This window comes from Mustela erminea, chromosome 21 (assembly GCF_009829155.1).
Source record: "Mustela erminea isolate mMusErm1 chromosome 21, mMusErm1.Pri, whole genome shotgun sequence".
NCBI lineage: Eukaryota > Metazoa > Chordata > Mammalia > Carnivora > Mustelidae > Mustela > Mustela erminea.
Genome location: NC_045634.1, coordinates 18,872,026 through 18,886,563, shown reverse-complemented (window position 1 = coordinate 18,886,563; position 14,538 = coordinate 18,872,026). Strand labels below are relative to the sequence as shown.

At 32.8% G+C, this 14,538-nt stretch overlaps 1 protein-coding gene and 1 long non-coding RNA gene across 6 annotated transcripts in view; one reads left to right on the top strand and one right to left on the bottom strand.

Moving 5' to 3' along the window:
• The window catches only part of TUSC3 (tumor suppressor candidate 3), a 249,556-nt gene that overhangs the window by 161,233 nt on the left and 73,785 nt on the right, over positions 1–14,538 (top strand). The gene's annotated exons all lie outside the window — the stretch shown is intronic.
• Positions 1–14,538, bottom strand: part of LOC116581720 — a 77,306-nt gene that overhangs the window by 16,942 nt on the left and 45,826 nt on the right. The gene's annotated exons all lie outside the window — the stretch shown is intronic.

Below are 14,538 nucleotides of genomic sequence, written 5' to 3'. Positions count from 1 at the left end.
GTATATATAATATGTTTTTTTAGGGTGAGGACTGCTTTAGTGTTTAAGAAAATTATGGTACCTACCACATGAAATAAACATTCATAACCTAGTTTTTCACCTTTACGTATTGCTACAGCAGTATTATGTAATGCCAAGAGAGGCAATAGGAATAGTTTGTTCTTAACTGAATTTACCATTAATGGGACACCAACTACAGATTAATTAAAACATCATTCAGAACCCTGGCAGTCATCATATTAGAATGCTACAAAGTGTTTGCTACAACATTAAAAAAGAAATTGATGTGCAGCTGAATCAGTAGCAAAGTTCACATTAGTAACTGCTACTGAATTTATTTATTTTGTTGCTTCACTTTTCTAGGTATTTTGTTTTTGTTTGGTAAATGGGATATATTGTAATCAACTTTGGAAAACTAGATCAGCTGTCTTTGGGGCTTAATATTTATTAGGTTGGTGAAGATTAACTGTTTAAAAATGTGACCTTCTCTAACTTTTTCATTTTGAAAACAAAGATTACTCCAGTAATGACATCCTTCATGTACCTGTTACCAAACAATTACTAGCTCATAACAATACTTGTTTCATCCCTTCTTCCTCTCAGTTCTCTTCACCTTCCATACAGAAATACTTTAGTAGGTATCCCTAGAAGACAAGGTCTTTGCAAATCATAACCATGTTGCCACAATCACCTAGAATATTAAATTCTTAATTTCTTTTTTTTGTATATAAATTCTTAACTCAAAGTTGCAGTTTTGAATGAAATTTTCACATGGCAGAATGTTATAAATTCTGTTTAACTCTATAGATTACAACATAAGTTTGAGATTCATTGTTTATAGTGCTTCAAATACCTATAATATTAAAGCCAACAAGTTATTATTTCTTCTTCCTACATTATGACTTTCTTTGAACTTCTTGATGGAACTCTGTACATTGGGAAATCATTCACTTTGTTCATTGCCCAGTTAGGTTTTAAGGACTAGTTGCTAGCCAGAGTTAGGTAAGGATCAGTTTGGTCTCAGATTTCTCCTGAAGATGGCAATGATAACTGTGTCAGAGTTAGACTGTTTGGATGATCAGCTGCCATAGTCATTTAGACACAGGTTTTTCCATGTGTGTATATTTTTGAAATCTTTCATTAGTTACAGGAGTTACTGGGTGTTTTTAATAATTAAATTATTTTAAAGAAAATAAGTGGAAATAATGATCAAGGAAATCTTTCCAACAGCCTGACTAGAAAGTGTTATCCTTTCCTCTCCTCCTTCCCGATACCCATACTCTTCTGTCCCTTTCCTATTATGTTTTTCCTTCGTAGCACTAAATCATCTAACATGCTATCAAATCTACTTATTTTGTATTATTTGTATTTGTCTGCCTTTTACCATGACACCAGTAAGACATAAAAAGTCCTGCTATCAGGTACTTACCATTACCAGCTTTTATCACTGTTCCTACTACATAAAGTCCCAATGCAAAGACTGGATCACTATTATGTTCCTACTAGTTCAAAGTGTAAATTTAGGAAATCTTATAAATTTGTTACTACTGTCTTTTAAGAGAATATTCCTTAGGTTGAAAAGCATTAAGCATTGCTTTTTATTTGATTTAAGTATATGGAAAATTAACCAACATTCTTATGAAATGTGTTAACTTGTATAGGGGAAGAAAAAATAGTTTTTCCTCTACTCTTCTGAGTTTTTGGCTAGGACCATTATAACAAAATACGGAATTATAAGAGAAAAACAGACATTTATTAAGAAGTATACTTCCTTTATACATGGGAGGTACTCAGGAAAAAATCGGTAATACTCAGAGGTGACCAGGAAAAGCAAGGTAAGTAAAAGTCAGATTTATTGTGCAGAATTAAGTTACAAGGTGCCCTCCCCCCACGCCCCCACATTTCTTGGTAAAGATCTAAAGTTGGCTCTAGGCATTTACCTTTCTCCTTCCTGGCAGAGAGGGAGGAGGGACACCTTTGTAATTTTATATGCTGCTTTTAGGCAGATTGGGGAGGCCAGAAATCTTTCTTAAGTCTTCTCCTCAAATGCCTTCAATTTATAATAGTCCTTACAGGAAAGTTGCATGCCTTTCTTAATCTAATCTCTATTGTCTATAGCTTTTCTAAATCATCTAATCTTCTTACATGTAGTGTACTGGAATAATAAGCTCCCAAAGTTTGTGCCAGTAACAGTAACTGACAATGGATGTGACCTATTGTTTACTGACTACATGTGAGACACTAGACTTCAATAGCTGAATATTTTAGGATACTAGGTGAATATTCCTAAAACGTAAGTTATTATAATACGTATGGACTTGCGTTACCAGTTTACAATCCCAAGTACCTTTCCCATTTCCTCACCATTGTAATTTTATTTTTCAACCTGTTAACTCTTCTGTTTTGCAAAGAAACTCAGCCTTAGCCTATCTGTGCCATTGTTTGTTTCCTAAATACATGCCTGTTTCCTGCTTCCATTCCTGAAATGTCCTCTCTGTCCATCAAATTGTACCCATCCTTTGTATCTCACTGATTTTGCCACCCTGCTGAGATGCGCTACGTAATTACACTGCAAGTGCCCCTACTTCCCTTTACATATTTATTAACATGTAGTTAATCCATTTACGTATCTGTGCATTTTTTAGTACAATAATTCTTCAATATTTTATATATCCCACTTTAGTCAAATCCTTAGACATAATGGAGTTTCTCTGAAGCTATTTTTATCTTGACAACTTGTATGTAGCTGGTCCTCAGGAAGTGTTTTATTAAATGATTATAAGGATTCATACTAGAAGATTTTTGTTTCTAAAATTAGATTATCTTAATTCTCCTTTTAATGGTCTCACTAGTCAGAAGAATAATAGGATTAACATGTCACTGTTAATTCAGCATAAACCAGTTCTTCTGACAGGAACATTTATTTTAAAGTTCAGATTAGAGAGAGATTATTTAGAAAATTATTTATCTTTTTCCACATTTTTATATTACTATTTTTCAGGTAGTGATTGCATGGCCCTTAGGAAAAGGTACTCTGAGGCCTAGAGGAACACACTGGGAGAATTTTCTGTAAAGGGAAAAGCATTTCCTTCATACATACATCTTTCAACTATTTACCTTAACTTTCAACAACTTAATCAAATTAGAAATAATGAAATTTAAACCTATAGCTAAGGTATTTCAAAAGATGAATTTTGTTCCAACTCCTTACCCTTTTGTATTTTATAAAAATAAAAAGATCTTAGAAATTCAGGAGCTTTTTGCTAGAGCAACGATGCGTGAATGTACTCCTGGCCACAGAGATGTGGATACAGGTTTAAGTTTATGTGAGAGATTAACTGCTTAGCAGTATAGACAAAGCCTTTAGTCTGCCTATGAAAGCACTGTGGAAAGGAGCAGCAGAATGTTGCCCCTTAGTATAGAGCTTTTCTCTTGTTTTGCATTTTAACATATTCCCAAGCAAATTTATCTTCCTGTCTTTTATATGCATAATGTCAACATACACTGAAACAGGAAATTATAGTTTAAGTTTTGTTTTAATGAATTGATTTACATAATAATGTGTTTTCATATTACTGAAATATGAAATATGAGATTAACTTTGCTTTACAAATGAAATGGTTACTAGTACATAACTTTAAATAATGATTGTTCATTAGAATGATAATAGTAAATATTTTTCTTTATAATAGATGTGTTTAAATTTCAAGATATAACTTGAAAATTAGTACCATCCTTCTTTGGTAATTTCTTCATATTTTAATCTGTATTTCTAAAGAGAAATTACCATGTAGGATTTGTGTTTTTTAGAATATTATAATGAGGCTGTTTACCTCTTTCAGTGGTATGGAGTATCTTATGAATATATAAAGGAATTTTATAACTTGGCATTTATTCTTGATCACCAGTGTACATCAAGTGCATTAGTGGGGAGTAGGCTGTATAAGACAATTTCCATTTACACTTTGGAGATTTATTTGTAGTTAACTGTTATACACAAAGATCAGCTAATTGAGTTTAATTTTGCTAATTACATAAATGGTTTACTTCAACTCTATGTTAGATGTTTTAAGGAATTTGTGTTAAATTATTCATGAAGAATTATTTATGTCAGTGTTAGGTTAACGTGAACTAACTTTGTAAATACTTGGATTGCATTATGAAGTTCTCTATGATTTCCAGAGATATTTATTTTTTTTCCTTTTCCTCTGAAGTTGTGATTTCTAAATAGAATTCTGGGTTATTAGTTCTTTTGTCCCAAACACTACATAACTACATTGCCATTTTTCCTGTTTAACAGCAATTTAATAGCAGTTGTCTTTATAAGATCCAGTTTTATATTTTTTAAGTATAAAAACCATATTAGTTACAAAAAGCCTTTATTTTTTTCCTCTGACCAGTTTTCATTTCAGGTATTGATTAGGATTATCACTTGATATTTCAGGAAATTCATAGAAATTCAAATTCTTGAAAGAAGTACAAAGCTAACTGACTTTAGGTTACCAAATTTCAAAACGTATATTAAAGCTGCATTATTTAATAGAGCAAGCTCATTCTATTATATTGGTGTATTTGTCTTTCATTCAACAGACATGTACACATTTATGGCCATAGTAATAACCAAAATGTAGTGTGGAACCAGGGCCTTTTTAATAAATGGTGCTAGAGTAAATGAAAAATACAGAATCTTAACAGTTGTCATATACCATAAACATAAATCCCCCTGAATTATGGAGATAAATATGAATGCAAAACATGCTACATTGAAATACCTTACAATTAGGAACTATCATCATCAAGATAAGTCACAGAGTGGAGAAGATATCTGTAGTACAGATGTTTTCACAAAGACTTGGATCCAGAAGACATAAAGAAGAAGCACAACTCAGTGGCAAAAAGTTGGGGAAGACTTGATCGCACTTTCTCAAAAGAGGCTATAGAAATGGCCACTAAACATATGAAAAGGATTTCAGCCTTATTATTACCTATGTAAATGGAAGTTAAAACACAGTACAGTGTTATGATACCATCAGCATAATTATTAAAATCAGTAACACTGATACCATGCAGAGTTTCAGTACCTAGAAAATGAATTCACTCAAGCAGTTTAAAAGCTGACACCATGTATTAAAACTGATCATACTCATACCCACGATCCTGAAATTTTTCATAAATATATATTTAAGAGAAATGGATACATATGAGTGCCAAATGCAGTGTAGAAAAATGTTAATAGCATTATTCTTAATAGCCCCAGAGTGGCAACAACCTAAATGTCTATCATTCGAATAAATTATAAATAGTGAAATACATATAACTGTTTACAACAAAAAGAACAAATCTCAAAGCTATAAACTGAAAGAAGCCTGGCACAAAACCAGGCAGAACTTATCCATGTGTTAAATGTCAGGGAAGTGGTACCTTTGAGCTGTATGGGTTGTAACTGGAATGGCACAGGAGACAGCTTGTAGATACCCCATTTCTTCATTTAGGTGATAGGCACACAGGTGTGATCAGTTTGTGAAATTCATCTAACTTTAAACTTGTGAAATAGTATGCTATACATGTATAAACATTTTTCTATACTCTGAAAACTGTAAGACATTGATAAAAGAAATGACAATAAACATAAATGGAAAGATATACAACACTCATAAGTCAGAAGAATTAACGTTCGGATGTGCAGTGCATAGTACACAATGCAGTCTATAGCTTCGGTGTAATCCCTATCAAAATATCAATGGCATTTTTCACAGAACTAGAACAAAGAAATCTAAAATGGAAGCACAAAAGATAAGGAGTAACCAAAGCTGTCTTGAGAAAGAAAAATCTGGCGGTGTCAAGAGCCTTGATTTCAAAGGATACTACCAAGCTATGGTAATCAAAACAGTATACTACTATATAAAAACACATAGATCAGTGGAGCAGCTTAAAGTCCACAAATAATTGACATTACTGGGGTTTATTACATGGGTTTAATCTTTGATAAAGGAGGCAAGAATAGACAATGGGGAGAAGATGGTCTCTTCAATACATGGTGTTGGGAAAACGAGACCACTTGCTTAAAATACACACAAAAAAACTCAAAAAAGGATTTAAGACTTCAATACAAGCCTGGAAAAATTCTTAAAAGGTAACATAGTATTGGACATTTCTCTAAGCAATATTTTCCTTGATATTTCTTTAGGCAAGAGAAAAAAAAAAGGCTAAAATCAACAAGTGGGACTACATCAAGCAAAAAGCTTTTACATATGGAAGGAAATCATTAACAAAATGAAAAGGCAGCCCACTGTATGGGAGAAGATATGTACAAATGATATATTTGATAAGGGGTTAATATAAAAAATACATAGAAAACTCACACAACTCAGTACCAAAAAACCAAAACAAACAAACAAACAAAAAAACAGTGTAATTAAAAAATGAGCAGAGGACCTGAACAGTTTTCCAAAGAATACAACAGATACAGGAACAGATGCTCAAAACCACTAATCATCAGTGAATGCAAATCAAAGCCACAGCGAGATACCACCTAACGTGGCAGAACGGAGAGAGTTGAAAAGACAAAGTAACAGGGGTCAGCAGGAGGAAAGGGAAGGCTCCTGCATGAATGGTGGGAAAGCGTGAATGGTGACACCACTTGAAAAACAGTATAGATGCTCCTCAAAAACTCAGAACTACTCTGTGATCTGGCAATTGCACTTCTGGGTTTTTATCCAAAGAAAATGAAAACACTAATTTGAAAAGAGAATATGCCTCCCTATGTTTATTGCAGCATTATTTACAACATCCAAGATATAGATGCAAGTTAAGCGTTCATTATTAGGTGAAGAGATGAAGATGTGATGTACACACAAACACACAGTGGAATGTTACTCAGCCATAAAGAAGGAAATCTTGTCATTTGAGGCAACACGGATGGACCTAGAGGGTATCGTGCTAAGTGAAATAAGTTAGAGAAAGGCAAATACTATATAATTTCACTTGCATGTAGAATCTAAAGAACAAATTAAAGCAGAAACAAATACAGAGAACAAAGTGTCAGTTGTCAGAGGGAAGAGGCCAGGGGTTGAGATGGGTAGAATGGGAAAGAACATTAAAAATTAGAAATTTCTACTTATAAGAAGAATACAATGTACAGCATAGGGAATATGGTAGTATTTTAATAATTTTGTATGGTGATGGATATATGTAGTTTATTGTGATCACTTTGTCTGGTTAATAAATGGGGAATCACTGTATTGTACACCTGAAAATTAATAAGAAAAACTTCCAGAACATAAAGGCTTTCAATGAATGCTTAAAAATTTCATGCTTTAGATGCTAATAATTCTGAGTTCAACCCTATCACCTATTTTTTGATGTCTAATGGTCAAACTTGCCCAAAAGACTGGTGTCAAAGATTAAATGAGATGATTGTTATTATTCTCTAAATTTTTTCCTCATTAGATGTTTGGTAAATACTGCATTTGTATTATCCATGTAGAAGTGAATCGTACATATTCATTGATAAGGAAATTTTGTTTAACCCAAAGCTTTCAAACTTATTTTGTCTCCATTCATCTTACATAGCTACTAGACACATTCTGAGAAATGCTGATATGTAATATATATAGTGCTTTTGATGCACATTATCTTGTAGATACTAAGGAACAATACTGTGAGGTCAGAGAGCAGGTATTTTATAAATGAAGAAAAATAGTATTTCAAGATAAATGAGTAGTCGGAATTAGAATGGCAGGTCTTCTAAATGATAAAGTCATTCATGGACTAATTTCATGATAATTAGACCTAATTACTCTAAAATATATTATCTCTAAATTTATATGGTTAATAACAGTGGTTAATGTTCAAATCTTGGTAAGATCCATTTTAAAATTTTGCCTGAAATGCTAAGAAATCTGAGTCCTATGAATCAGAGATAATGCCCATTTTCTTCATAAAGATTGCCTATTTAAATATGGGTGAAAGGTCATGCAACCTCTGTAACCTTGACAAACAGAATCCTTTTAAATATGACTAAGACTTAATAAGACCCTAGAGGCTTAAAGATATACAGAGCTAGGTGTAGTCCTAAAAATATATCATTTGCTTCTAGGCTGTTTTTCTCTGATTCTTCTAATTAGTTTTTTAAATAGAATACTTTGCCTTCTTCTATTTCAGCTTTTGCTTTTAAAATTTACTCTCTGATCATAAAATTAATGTGTTCATTGTGGAAAGTTAGAAAAGTATAAAATATGTATCAATAAATGATATAACCTTATAGTTTCTCATCAAGGGGAGAAACTGTATCAGGTAATAAAGTGCTATCTATAGGTAATAGATTAAACTGTGAAGTAATGAGAAATAGGAAATACATAGCATTAAAAACTTAGCTAGTCATTCAAAATATAAGAGAGCTTAAAAGGCCACTGAGAAATGAATGGCTTTTTCTTGCATCAAGATATATCTATATGTATATATACATATGCTAGATGTATATATACATATGTATTGTACATATATGTATATACATACACATACACACACATATATGTATATAAATACATGTATATATACACACACAAACATACATACATAAACACCTTCTATATCCACACAGTTGAAAAAAGGGAATGAATTTGTATACATTCTCAGGATGATACAACAAAAACATGACAGTGAAACAGATTTTCAAGGTTAAGATGATTATATATACTGATTATATGCAATATATGTGATTATATGCACCTCATATACCTCTTCCTTCCTTCTGGTTATGACACTGATACAACACTGGCAGAGAGTCATCAGAATGAGAAACTTAGAAGAGAATTACAAAGCCAAGTCAAGGAAACCCTAACCAAAGTTAAGGGAGAACTTCCATTAACATCAGGAGCTGTTGAAGTAAACATTGGCACACAGTTTCTTTTTTGCTTATGAACTTCATCACAGTTCACTCTTATGTTTTCATTAATATGCTGACGTGTATCTTACTTATCCCCCCCAAAATACTGTTCCACTTCACATGTCCTTTCTCTTACCAGAGTGTTTTGTGTTATACTTCTCATGCTGTTATGGCTCTGTTGAGCTACTGGTGGGGAACATAAGCTCTTAACAGTTCCATATGAAAAGCCATGGTTCTTTCTGTATAATACCATTAAGTAGTGATTCAGAAGTATAAGCTTCACATCCAATATTTTTCCCACACTTGATAAATTTGGAATCCTGTAATACTAGGGAAGTATTATCTGGACTTTCCTGACTTATAAAATTTCAGTATAGCTATACATGATTTCTGTTCTAATGCTACATTAAACATTACTGCCCTTATATATTGCCTGTCTTTCAAATAGTAGTGAAGGGATGTTTGGGATAAATTTGCCCCCCACTCTCAGGAACATTTGGTAGTTTCTAGATATAGTTTTGGTTGTTACAACTGTGGGGGCAGCTGCCTGCTAATAACAGTGATAGAGGCCAGAGATGCTGGTAAACATCTTACAGTGCAGAGGACAGTTACCCACAATAATGAAGAGTCTGGTCCCAAATGTCAGAAGAGTACTTAGTCTCTCTTCTTAAAAGCAGCAGCCCTGTTTTAGAGCTACAGAGAACCTTAATTTTGTCTTCTCAGATGTTTTGTAGCCAAGGATACATTCCAACTAGCATTTATACTCAAAGGTTGACTTTCTTAGAAAAAAAAAAAAAAAGTAAATAAATTTGAAGTAACCAGTGCACTGACCTATATAGTTCAATGTTTAGGATTCTTGTAAATACTGAAAGTTGGGGCGCCTGGGTGGCTCAGTGGGTTAAAGCCTCTGCCTTCGGCTCAGGTCATGGTCCCAGGGTCCTGGGATGGACCCCCACATTGGGCTCTATGCTCAGCAAGGAGCCTGCCTACCCCTCTCTCTCTGCTTGCCTCTCTGCCTACTTGTGATCTCTCTCTGTCAAATAAATAAATAAAATCTTAAAAAAAAAATTGAAAGCCAGCAGTAGATATATTGAAATAGAAGTGTTTTTTACATAATCGTTTTCTTTAATATACCTTAGTAAACATGATTTAATCTGACATTTTATATGCTTAAAAAGAGACGTTTACATAAAAGAAAGTGAAAAAGATTCTTAATCCCAATCATTTTTATGCCTTTGTTCTGTAGTGTGTAAGAGAAACAAACAGCATTGAATTTTTCCCAAGCTCCGCCTCTTACTGGTTATATCATTAGGGGGAAGAGTACTTAGTCTCTCTTCTGTAAAGTAAGTCTAATCTTGCTTTTCTTACCATGTAAAATTCTTTACAAAATATGATAGTAGATGTATAAGCAGTTTTTAAAAAGGAAAACACTCAGCCTTAGTTTGGATTCCTCTTAAAACAGTCTCAAAGGTAGTAATTCAAGTATGTACGTATTTAAGAATATCTGTTGTATCTTTTTTTTTTTTAAGATTTTATTTATTTATTTGAAACAGAGAGAGAGATCACAAGTAGGCAGAGAGCGGTGGCGGGGTGGGGGAAGCAGGCTCCCCGCTGAGCAGAGAGCCTGATTCAGGGCTTGATCCCAGGACCCTGAGATCACGACCTGAACTGAAGGCAGAGGCTTAACCCACTGAGCCACCCAGGCTCCCCTATCTGTTGTATCTTTTAAGTTTTAGCAATTCTTATGTAGATTGACAAATCATTTATTCCTTTATAGAAGATTTGTTATTGATGTTCTGTCAACAGGGTCTGTGTTTTTAATTGTATTTTTCCATAGCAGAATGCACTGCAGTCCTCTTAGCTATGTATCTCTACTTAAAATTGCAGTAAACACTTAGGGAAACAAGGGTGGGAATGGCACATAGATTCTATTGATGGTCACAAACTATGCATAATGAGTCTGTCAGCTCCAAACTTCTGATTCTAGCTTTAACAGTCTTAATATTTTAACTGAACTGAGCTAATTGGGTCAGACAGCTTAATAAAAGATTATGGAGTATGTTGTTAGCTTTTCATTTAGCTATTAGTTTATAAATTTCAACATTTGTAATGTTGGTGACCGTTCATATTTTCATATATTGTAGAGTAAAAAACATGTCTACAAGATCTAAAAATGCTCTTAGAATGAGTTTCACTGCATTGAACTAAATGTAAGTGTGTAGAGAGTGTAAAGAAAATTAATAGTGCACACAGTATGGTGCTGTGCTGATTTGCAAGTTTGTTTGTTTGTCACCATTAAGATGTTATGTAATGGGACAAGGCAAGTACTAATGGTCCACTTAACAGCATGAAAGTCATCACAAAAGCAGTTATTACTGTGTAGCTAAAGGGAAACTACACAACAAACTGTATGGTCACATGGGATATAAAGATTATTTTCTGTTAAAAAAAAAAAAAGAAATCATCCTGAAGAAAATGCATTCAGTGAAATCAAGCTTATACATAGATCATAACTCCGAACATATATAAGAGTAGTGTTCTTCTTGTTTTCATTTCCCTGGATTTGACTTTTAGCTACTACCTGAGGATTGCTATCAGTTTACCATATAAAATCCAAAATATTTCACTGCATTAAAGCTAGTTCAGTTGTGAATGAAACTAAGAGCTGTGTTCTCTGTGCACACTGAAAAATACCGTATTGCAAAAATGGCATGATGCTTAATACAGAATTTATCATAATGAAGCACTTCTTCTGCATCTCAGGCAGCCATAATAGTCTTAACACTTTTTCCAATTCTTCCATACTTTTAGGCCTCACAGATTTTGCATATGCTAGCTTTTTGAGAGATATATTTTAGCCTTAAGTTGAAAACTGTATGGACTTATTTAAACTAAGCACAATTATTTTGAATGCAAATATTTGCAGGGTGTTCAGTAGTTTTATTGTAATCTTCATACCTCCACCACAGACTATGTCATTTAAATAAAAACTTCAGATAATCATAATCAATATACATTGAAGAAATGCAGAAACTTTACAATAGATTTTGGAGTTGGGATTCTGCCTTTTCATTTATTCATATTCTTATTTTTCCATGCAGTAGACATTTTCTGAGAGCCCATTAAATGTTATATCCCAGATTTGCCTTAGTAGTGCCAGTATATCATGGAGCTCATAGACTAGTGGAGAGAGATGACATCATACGGGTTTGCCTAAAAGCTCAGTTAGTAAAACTTCACCTCTTTGTGCATTCACTGCATGGTATTAGAAACTGAAGTTGTTTTCTCATTTTGCCTCAGTACCCTGGTCACTTTGTTGCTAAAATCTTGTGTTTTTGAAGTTTTGCCTTATATCATCTTATTCCTTCTGATATTTTTTTGTGTCTTAGTTGGACTCTGGTAAAACTCCTTCCCTTTTAGCACCTGCTGTCACTGCTTTGTGCCTTCATCATCACAATCTGCAGCCTTAAACTCTGCCTGACCTTGATTACCAACTTCTGGAATCAAACCAAACTACGCCTACTCTTACTTTCAGCTGTTGCTACTTGTGATCTGGCAATTAAGAAGGACTTTGTGATTTGTATCCTTACCTCTGATCAAAGCATTTCACATGATAGATATTAAATACATAGTTGAATAGAGGAATAAATATATCTGTGCTAAAAGGAACTCCAAGTATAGTTTTAGCCTCTCAAAAATGTTTATTTAAAAAAAGTGATTTGGGGACAGCTGCGTGGCTTAGTCAGTTAAGAGTCTGCCTTTGGCCCAGGTCATGATTCTAGAGTCGTGGAATCGAGTTCTGATTCAGCCTCTTCTCCCTTTGCCTGCCTCATGCGTGCTCTCTGACAAATAAAAGCTTAAGAATAATAATCGTAAAGAAAAAAAAATGAAAAAATGGTTTTCCCTAAGTTTTATTTGTGTTTTGTAATTAACACCTTGAAAGCATATACACAGATAATTATAGAACTACAAAATGAGAATGTGTTTTCTTTTGTCAAACGTAATCTACTACAGTTAACTATTCTGAGACTCCAGAATAAATGAAATGTCAGAGGAGAAGAGACAAACAGAAAAACATTCTTTCCACAGAGAAAAGGATATATTGATTTCTAACTGGTTCATATTATTTAAATTTTTTCCACTTTGGGATAATTATTTAGTGCATTGGCAAGAGTAATGTGGCCTTTAAAATCCAAGGACATTATTCTCATCCTACCAATAAAATTAAGTCTGTTATATTAAACATAACTCATAATAGGCATATACCTTCTAGTTTGAAAAAAAAAAATAAAGTTCTGTCTTTCCAACTTCTAATAAGACCATGTAAATGTCAATAACACAGTAATTCTTGTTTAATGTAAGTTTTTTAAACATGTTTTCCCTGGGGCAAATAATACATTATATGTTATTAAAAATAAAATAATAAACATTGTATTTTGATTTTCTGAAATCCTAATCACTGATACAAATGCAACTAGCTTTTCATAAACCTGGATGAAATTTACGTTCTAAAGTTACTTCAGTATATCACATTTAGATAAAAAGATTAGAAGCTATGTGGAAACTTGTAAAATTTAAGTATTAGTTTCAGTGAAATATGTTTTACTGTTTCTTATATTAGGAAAGTTTTGTGGGGTTTTTTGTTTTGGTAAAGTCTTAAGCATCATCAGTCACATGTCACAAATATTTATCAAAACAGAGAACCAAATATACTGTGTCACTTTTATATTAAATAAAGATCACAGTAGGATTTGGTCATGTTTTTTAGGCCAGATTATGCTTTAGTTTATAAGTTCTAAAACTTCAGAATTATTAATAACTCTAAAGGGAAGAAACAATAGATATGCGCTGGAAAAATTTCCCATTACTTTGGATGAGTCATGTTGAATATTTTAAAATAACAACAGATCTCTCTTACCTACTTCCCCCTAAATGTTATTAAACTTGTGGTGTCATTTTTGCTAAAAAAAAAAAAAAAAAAAAATCAAATAGCCTAAAGCATGGAAGAATAGCATGTAGATAAAAAAATGAATCAGATTTATTTTTCTTTAACTCTGGTTTATAATAAACATATAAAATATTTTATTGTAACTATTATAATTTTGGAATAACTTTTTTCCTTTCTCCATACTTCTAAGCCCTCTGTTTCTCTCCTATTTCAACTGTCACTTTTTTGGTAAAGTTTCTTCTTTATGTTCTTGGATGCATATAAAATTTTCCTATTCAGAATGGCCATGATAGTTACTTGTCTTACGTTTCAGTTTTATGGGTTTTTTTGCATAATCACGTCCCCTAATTAATTTTTTAGAGTATCTTGAGCACAGAATCAAAATATTACTTGTCTTTATAATCTTCTTTATAAGACTGTATACACTTATGAATAAATGAGCAAGCCAAAAAATATGCACAAAAAATGATCAAACCTAATGGACATATGTAGATTTTTTTCTTCTATATATAGGCTACTGATGCTGCCTATGTTTCCCTAGCTTTTTATAAAGCATTTTGACATTTTTATAAAATGTCAAGGTTTTTATGTTTTTATTCTTCATTTTTTGCTTGTTTTAGGTTAACCTTAAAGAGTGCCTTTTTTTTTTTTCTATTAACTGGGAGACCATTGACTAATATAGTATAGAAATGACTTAAGAAAT